The sequence below is a fragment of the Neoarius graeffei genome, chromosome 12 (genome assembly GCF_027579695.1).
Source record: "Neoarius graeffei isolate fNeoGra1 chromosome 12, fNeoGra1.pri, whole genome shotgun sequence".
Lineage (NCBI taxonomy): Eukaryota > Metazoa > Chordata > Actinopteri > Siluriformes > Ariidae > Neoarius > Neoarius graeffei.
The window spans coordinates 70,791,260-70,800,800 of record NC_083580.1 but is presented as its reverse complement, the minus strand read 5'-3'; positions in this window follow the sequence as shown (position 1 = coordinate 70,800,800).

Genomic DNA, 9,541 nt, shown 5'->3' with positions numbered 1-9,541 from the left:
TGCAATATTCTGTCAGACAATCTCATATCAGGCTGGTCTTGGTATTTGGCTGTGATTTGCAAAGGGTCACTTGCTGTCCTCCGTCTGTAGACTGTAAAGATGTTATCTTGTAGATACTCCCTTTCCACAAACTACTTCCTAAAGTCCCATGAGGTTTCTTATGGGGTTTTTCCAAGGCTATAGTGTTCTTCATTAGAAGGCATTAACAAATAGTGTGCGTTTAAAAGTCTTAGTCATGTCAGTTCTCGTGCTAAGCTCATAAAATCACAGGTGGGAGCATGTTAAGGTATGCAATTGAAGCTATCTGTGCATTTACTTACATACAATAAAAACTGACAATACAAGGCCAAACGTTGCAAACAGAGCCAGAGTTTGAAATCATAAACATTGACAGGCTCTTTGATTAATTGTGTCTCTATGTCTTTTAAAGTTATGTGGTATTTGAGTATGAATCAGAACCTACACAATCCTCTCAATGTGAAGAAAAACAATGGACTGTTTTTCTTAAAAGAGGACAGCTGTTGGAATAATGGCATCATTGCATGTGTAGTATACAGTACATATGAAGTTCAAAATGGATTGTTTTCCGTAGTTCCTTCTCTTACTGATGAAATCATGTGAAATAATTTTAGCCTGAAGGAGAAGAACGTAGTTCATTAAAAAAAAACACACACACATACAAACCTGTTGGTATTTTCTAAAATATTTTTATATTGTTAACAGGCATGCTGTTTTGTAAGTTTGCCTCCTGCAGAGCCTGACATAACCATCCCTTTAACACACACATAATCAGCATGATATGGCCTTAGGGAATCTCCTGATGAGGAATGCTGCTCATTTTGAATAGATGGCGAAGGGGGAAAACATCAACATCCTGTTTCCCTCTTTCTTTTTCTCAACTCCCCTACACCCCTACACTTTGAGAGATCGGTATGCCCTCTACAGCTGTCTGCAATAGCTTGGACTTAATAGGGCACTCACTAACCCTTTGACCTCTAACTTCACACATGCTAACTCCTCTGAATAGCAGTCTTATTTAACCAAGGACTTCAGTTAAACTGGACTATTCTGGTGTCTGAAGTGAAATCCAGGACATCACATTGACCTGCTGGACGTGAAACAGACATCTGCTGTCTGGATAATTAGTGCAGATGTGTTTGGAAGAAGAAAATGAATGTTTTTCTGAAGAGGTGGGAAGCTAAAAATTTGGGTTATTTCTGCAAAGCCAGTGCACTGCGTGTCCTATTTCATTCCATCGTGCCAATGCAGATAGTTCTACCAACATTTGCTAACTGCACACGATGTTGAATGAATTTCCATTGCTATTATTCTTTTGTGGCCTTTCAGGTCCATTAGACACCCACTCAGTATGCAACTTAAGTCCAAGCCACGTGTCCAGCATTTCAATATATTTTGGCATTAAATATAATATAATCTAAAACAGACACAACTTAAGGTGTGATCATGATACTGACAAGTTTAAAGATGTATACAGTGCTGCTCCAGAATGATCTGTTGAACCAACCAGGCCTGTATGAAATGCACCAATATTGCAAAGTTATTTTTCATTAAGTTTATTTTATTTCCCTTTTCCCAGTGGCTTTTCAAATAATAGCTGCATAGCTGTAGGATTTGATCGATAAAACCTCTGACTCGGATCGTCAAACCATATATGGAAGTCTAGGATGACCTTTACTTCAGTTGTCATTACCTCAGCCCTCTTGTCACTGGTGATGTGTGCAGCATATGTTGCCTCCATTGCCACTTGATAGGTATAGCATCTGCACTTTCTGTCTCCATGGACTCACTTCTTTGGATGTGGAAACCTTCAAACATACCTGTATCTTCTCTTAGATACTCCAGAGGCATATTTGGATATAGAGTGTTAGATAGAAAAGACTAAACAGCAACTGAGATATTGTAGCAGTCTACAGGAATCTTGACCTTCTAAAGTTAAGACTGTCTTCCAGAATGAATTATGATTAAACCAGAAATGTCAGAAAATAAATAGTGAGCAACGTTGTGAGGATGAAGGTCTCAAAATTTGTTAAAGGTCTTAGCGGTTCCACTCAAAGAGGCATTTCTGGAACTACTTGAAAAGAAAGGGAGTGTTGAATGTTTATATCTGTGATGTGTAACTGTAGACAGTGTGTAGTCTAGTTTTATTGATATTTTGATGCTATGTCTAGGTTCATCGTGAGTATAAGAAATAAATACTGTGCTACCATTTTCTAGTCCCTATTATGAGATTTCATGTACCTTTGGATCATATATAGAGACTTGAAAGTTTGCGAACCCTTTAGAATTTTCTATATTTCTGCATAAATATGACCTAAAACATCATCAGATTTTCACACAAGTCCTAAAAGTAAATAAAGAGAACCCAGTTAAACAAATGAGACAGAAATATTAAACTTGGTCATTTATTTATTGAGGAAAATGATCCAATATTACATATCTGTGAGTGGCAAAAGTATGTGAACCTCTAGGATTAGCAGTTAATTTGAAGGTGAAATTAGAGTCAGGTGTTTTCAATCAATGGGATGACAATCAGGTGTGAGTGGGCACCCTGTTTTATTTTAAAAAACAGGGATCTATCAAAGTCTGATCTTCACAACACATGTTTGTGGAAGTGTATCATGGCACGAACAAAGGAGATTTCTGAGGACCTCAGAAAAAGCATTGCTGATGCTCATCAGGCTGGAAAAGGTTACAAAACCATCTCTAAAGAGTTTGGACTCCTGGGGCGTTGTGGCTCGGGTGGCTGGGGCGCCGTGCCGTGGGTCCGGGGACCCGGGTTCGGTTCTGACCCGGGGTCGTTTCCCGATCCCTCCCCGTCTCTCTCTCCCGCTCGTTTCCTGTCCTGTCTCTGCACTGTCCTATCCAATGAAGGTGAAGGAAGCCCAAAAAAAAAAATCTTAAAAAAAAGAGTTTGGACTCCACCAATCCACAGTCAGACAGATTGTGTACTGTAGTAATCCCTGATGTGGGTAGAGCACAGAAGCACGGCAGGCGAGAGTTGGTGTTCACACAGACACTTTATTTTACTTATTTTCATCAGCTTTTCAGCTTCTCTCACTCACACAATCACACACGCAACACACACGTGTTCTGGTCGGGGGAGACTCTTCTCTGCTCTCCCCCTCCTTTTATACTCCATCCCTGCAACAAACAAACACACACATTAATTGACACCAGGTGTAATGACTTAGCCACTTACCTTCCTCAACCCCGCCCTCCATTCACAGACTGCTGCTTAGCCACGCCCCCGCTGCCACATACCCCCACCGCCCGACTCAGGCCGGGGAGCCGTCCGGCCTGAAGCTGACTCCCCCCCGATGGGACAGGAAGTCCGCCACCACCATCTGTGCCCCCGGCCTGTGGATCACCTCGAACTTAAATGGCTGGAGAGCAAGATACCAAAGGGTGATCCGCGCATTGGCATCCTTCATGCGGTGGAGCCACTTGAGGGGCGCGTGGTCCGAACAGAGAGTGAAAGGGTGCCCCAGCAGGTAGTATCAGAGGGCGAGGACCGCCCACTTGATGGCAAGACACTCCTTTTCAATTGTGCTATACTTGCTTTCGCGCATCGACAGCTTTCGGCTGATGTGCAGCACCGGGTGCTCCTTGCCCTCCACCTCCTGGGACAAAACGGCCCCCAGCCCCTTGTCCGATGCATCAGTCTGCAAAATAAAGGGGAGAGAGAAGTCAGGGGAGTGTAAAAGTGCCCCCCCCCCCCACAGTGCAGCTTTTACCTCGGGCAGGCCGCAATCGCTGCAGTCTTGTTAATTTGGGGACGCACCTGCCCATGACCCAAGTGGAACCCCAGATACCGTACTTCCACCCGCCCAATTGCACACTTTTTCGGGTTAGCTGTGAGGCCCACCCGCCTCAGTAACTTTAGAACAGCCCTCAGGTGTTCCAAGTGCCGCGGCCAATCATGACTGTAGATTATTATGTCATCTAGATAGGCGGCTGCGTAGGCAGCATGAGGGCGGAGGACCCTGTCCATAAGCTGCTGGAACGTAGCGGGCGCCCCAAACAACCCAAAAGGGAGCGTGACAAATTGGTGTAAACCAAACGGTGTGGAAAAGGCCATTTTCTCTCAGGATAGAGGAGTCAAGGGGATCTGCTAATATCCCTTTGTTAGATCCAGTGTCGAATAAAACGTGCAGCGCCTAACCGATCAAGCAACTCATCAATGCGAGGCATTGGGTACGCGTCAAATTTAGACACCACGTTGACTTTTCTATGGTCCACACAGAACCGGACCGACCCATCGGTCTTGAGAACCAGGACCACTGGGCTGCTCCAGTCACTGTGGGACTCCTTGATTATGCCCATTTCGAGCATGGCTTTGAATTCGTCCCGAACTACCTCTTTCTTGTGTTCGGGCAAGCGGTAAGGGCGGCTATGCACTACCACCCCCGGGGGCATTTCGATGTGGTGTTCTATGAGGTGGGTACAACCCGGAAGGGGCGAGAACACATCGGAAAATTCCTTCTGCAACTTGGCTACCTCCGTGAGTTGGGTCAGCGAGAGGTGGTCTCCACAAGGGACTGGAGTGGTCTGAGATATTATCTTTTTTACCTCAGGCCCCAGCTCCGCATTCTCTGGGACTACCGACGCCAATGCCACAGGGACCCCCTCATTCCAGTGTTTTAAAAGGTTGAGGTGGTAGACTTGCAGTGCCCCATCCCATCCGTTCGCTTCACCTCATAGTCGACATCCCCGACTCGCTGTGTGACCTTGAAGGGCCCTTGCCACTTGGCGACTAATTTAGAACTCAACGTGGGCAATAATATGAGTACTTTGTCTCCCGGCATGAACTCTCTAAGGTGCGTGCCCCTGTCATACAGCCAGCTTTGACGTTCTTGTGCCTGCTGCAAATTCTCCTGGGTTAGGTGCGTGAGGGTGTGGAGTTTTGTGTGCAGGTCAAGAACGTACTGGATTTCATTTTTACTCGGTGAAGGTCCCTCCTCCCAATTTTCCTGCAGCACATCCAGAATGCCACGCGGCTTAAGCCCATATAATAATTAAAAGGGAGAAAACCCTGAGGCTTGCGGGACCTCTCATACTGCGCATAACAGGGGTTCAAGGCACTTATCCCAATTACGCGCATCTTCACTAACAAATTTCCGGATTATGTTTTTGAGTGTCTGGTTAAATCACTCTACTAATCCATCTGTTTGTGGGTGATAGACACTGGTGCAGATAGACTTAATCCCCAGTAACCCACACAGCTCGCGCAGTGTGCATGACATAAATGAGGTGCCTTGGTCTGTCAGGATTTCTTTCGGAATCCCGACCTGGGAGATAAAGCGGAAGAGCGCTTCTGCAATACTGCGTGCTGAGATATTGCGGAGAGGCACTGCTTCAGGATATCGCGTTGCATAGTCCACTAGAACTAAAATAAAGCGATATCCCCGTGCTGACCGATCTAATGGCCCGACAAGATCCATCCCAATTTGCTCAAACGGGGTCTCGATTAGAGGAAGAGGGCACAACAGCGCTTTTGGAGTGGCCACCGGATTTACTAATTGGCATTCACGGCATGCCGCACACCACCAACGGACATCCCCACGAATCCCTGGCCAGTAGAACCAGGCCATTATTCGGGCTAGTGTTTTGTCTTGCCCCAAGTGTCCAGCCATGGGATTAAAGTGAGCCGCATGGAACACGAGTTCCCTATGGCTCTTTGGGATTAACAACTGGGTTACTCGTTCCTTAGTTTGAGTGTCCTGCGTCACTCGGTACAATCTCTCTTTAATAATGGCAAAATAGGGGAAGGTCAGTGCCATGCTTGGCTGAAGAGTTTGACCATCAATTACTCTCACTTGGTCAAACGCATGCCGCAGAGTCTCATCTCATGACTGCTCTAACGGGAAATCCCCAAGGGAATCCCCGAGAGAGGGAGGAGGAGCGGGCTGCTCCTCACTCTGATGCAGTGTTGACGTAGACGGCTCTGTGACAGCTTCTCCAGCCAATGCCACACCGGGATCTTCCCGTGACCTACTAGGGCAGGACCCACTATGTGTTAAATACTCCATTAGTTCTTTAAATCCTCGCCAATCAGTACCCAAAATCAACAAGTGGGTAAGACAAAGATTAACTGCCGCCTTTATTCTATGCATTTGGCCCCGGAACAGAATATGGACAGACACTAGCGGGTAATGGTGAACATCCCCATGCACACACAACACCTTCACCGCTTGGGCTCCCCCCAATGCCTCACCTTGCACCAGGTGTTGGTGAATTGAGGTCTGATTACAACCGGAATCCACCAAAGCGTGATATGTATCCCCTTGAATACTCATCAGTATGCGATATGTTCCAGCCCGATCGGGGGCAGTTTCTGGCATGTCGGGGATCTGGATGACAGCACCCACCTCCCTTGTGAAGCTCTGACAAAAGGAGATCCTCCGATTCCCCGCCACGCCAGCACACCGGCCCAGGCTTTCCCTCTGCACTGGTGTTATGGGTGTCACTCACATGAGGGGGAGACAACACAGACACAGAAGAGGGAGATGGGAGGACACCACGGGTGCGACGGGCCGGCTGGGGAGGAGCCAGCCGCTGCCTTCGTGGCAGGGGAACGGGGTGGAGAGGGGGACAAGAGACAGGAGAGAGAGAGGGAAAGATAAGCAAGGGGAGACGCCTCATCTGCCTGCCGTTGGAGCCACCTCCAGATGGTCCTCCACCAGCTCGATGGCTTGTTCCAGCGACGCTGTGCGGTGACACTGGACCCATTCCGCCGTTCCTTCTGGAAGTTGAGAGATAAACTGCTCCAGTGCCACCAGATCGATGATCTCCTCAGCGTCGCGGCCTTCCACCCTCAGCCACCGCCGGCAGGCGTCCCGGAGTTGCTGGCCGAATGCAAACGGCCGGCCGACCTCCTCCAGTGCCAGCGTCCGGAAGTGCTGACGAGGTTGCTCCGGGGAGCGGCCGAGCCGCTGAAGAATGGCTTTCTTTAGGTCAGCATAGACCAGTCGGCTGTCAGCAGGGAGCTGCTGCACTGCGAGCTGTGCCTTGGCAGTCAGGAGTGGGAGGAGGCGCACGGTGCGCTGCTCCTGCGGCCACCCTCACGCCTCGGCTGCCTGCTCAAAGAGAGCGAGGAATGCTTCCGGATCGTCCTGCGGTCCCATCTTCATGAGGGTGGCAGCAGCGGTGGCTGATGGCCCTGCTAACGTGAGCCTGGTGATCTTCCTGCTGGGCCAGCATCAAGGCTTCAAAGCGCTGCTGCTGCTCCTTCCGGAGGGTGATCAGCGCTTGATGCTGGTTCTGCTGGGCGGTAACGAGGGCAAGGATGAGCTCTTCGAATGGGGAGGACTCCATGGGGTGGTTCCCTTCTGTATCTCCCAGGTTTCGGCACCACTGTAGTAATCCCTGATGTGGGTGGAGCACAGATGCATGACAGGTGAGAGTTGGTGTTCACACAGACACTTTATTTTACTTATTTTCATCAGCTTTTCAGCTTCTCTCACTCACACAATCACACACGCAACACACACGTGTTCTGGTCGGGGGAGACTCTTCTCTGCTCTCCCCCTCCTTTTATACTCCATCCCTGCAACAAACAAACACACACACATTAATTGACACCAGGTGTAATGACTTAGCCACTTACCTTTCCCGACCCCGCCCTCCATTCACAGACTGCTGCTTGGCCACGTCCCCGCTGCCACATGTACAAATGGAGGAAATTCAAGATCATTGTTACCCTCCCCAGGAGTGGTCGACCAACAAAGATCACTCCAAGAGCAAGGCGTGTAATAGTCGGCAAGGTCACAAAGGACCCCAGGGTAACTTCTAAGCAACTGAAGGCCTCTCTCACATTGGCTAATGTTAATGTTCATGAGTCCACCATCCGGAGAACACTGAACAACAATGGTGTGCATGGCAGGGTTGCAAGGAGAAAGCCACTGCTCTCCAAAAAGAACATTGCTGCTCATCTGCAGTTTGCTAAAGATCACATGGACAAGCCAGAAGGCTATTGGAAAAATGTTTTGTGGATGGATGAGACCAAAATAGAACATTTTGGTTTAAATGAGAAGCATTATGTTTGGAGAAAGGAAAACACTGCATTCCAGCATAAGAACCTTATCCCATCTGTGAAACATGGTGGTGGTAGTATCATGGTTTGGGCCTGTTTTGCTGCATCTAGGTCAGGAAGGCTTGTCATCATTGATGGAACAATGAATTCTGAATTATACCAGTGAATTCTAAAGGAGAATGTCAGGACATCTGTCCATGAACTGGATCTCAAGAGAAGGTGGGTCATGCAGCAAGACAACGAAACTAAGCACACAAGTTGTTCTACCAAAGAAAGGTTAAAGAAGAATAAAGTTAATGTTTTGAAATGGCCAAGTCAAAGTCCTGACCTTAATCCGATCGAAATATTATGGAAGGACCTGAAGTGAGCAGTTCATGTGAGGAAACCCAGCAACATCCCAGAATTGAAGCTGTTCTGTACAGAGGAATGGGCTAAAATTCATCCAAGCCGGTGTGCAGGACTGATCAACAGTTACCGGAAATGTTTAGCTGCAGTTATTGCTGCACAAGGGGGTCACACCAGATACTGAAAGCAAAGGTTCACATACTTTTGCCACTCACAGACATGTAATATTGGATCATTTTCCTCAATAAATAAATGACCAAGTATAATATTTTTGTCTCATTTGTTTAACTGGGTTCTCTTTATCTACTTTTAGTACTTGTGTGAAAATCTGATGATGTTTTAGGTCATATTTATGCAGAAATATAGAAAATTCTAAAGGGTTCACAAACTTTCAAGCACCACTGTGTAGATAGATAGATAGATAGATAGATAGATAGATAGATAGATAGATAGATAGATAGATAGATATGCGTAGTATTAAGAATTTGGATTTGTGTATACTGTAACTGACCTGTGCATAAATTTCTTCTTGGAGATGTTATTTCCCAAGCTAGATATCCCACGATATATAGATATATACTGTGCCTTTCTACTTAACCTCAGTCTTCAGTCAGGTCGTGTCTCTCTCACACCACCTTGTCTACAGTATGTGCATAGTACCTCGTTCTGTAGTGACTGCAGTGATTATGGACTGTGCAAAAACAAGGTGTCAGGTTAAGGTCCCATTGGTTATAGAAGCGTATACTTATGGATCCACTCATTTGTTTATTGACTCCTAGTGCCAAGTCAAGTCTTCCCCAGATCTTGGAGTTGAAAGTATTGGCCACTCAGGCTTCATTACACATACTGAAGCTATTAAACAAGGCCATGTGCCCCCACTGATTCAACCAGACAAAATTCTCAAGGTTTTGGTCTTCTCCAAAGTGTTTTATATTGCTTGCAGTCCTTGAGCAATGCTTGCTATTGCCCAGCTGGTTTCCTGAACAGATTTTTCTATTTAGAACCGATTTCATCCCAGCCATCTGAATGGCATAGACATGTCTGGAAGAGACAATATACTGAATGCATGTTGGATTTGTTTATTTTGGAAGTCTTTGTCCTAAATTTGCATCGTGGGATATCTAGCTTGGGAAATAACATCTC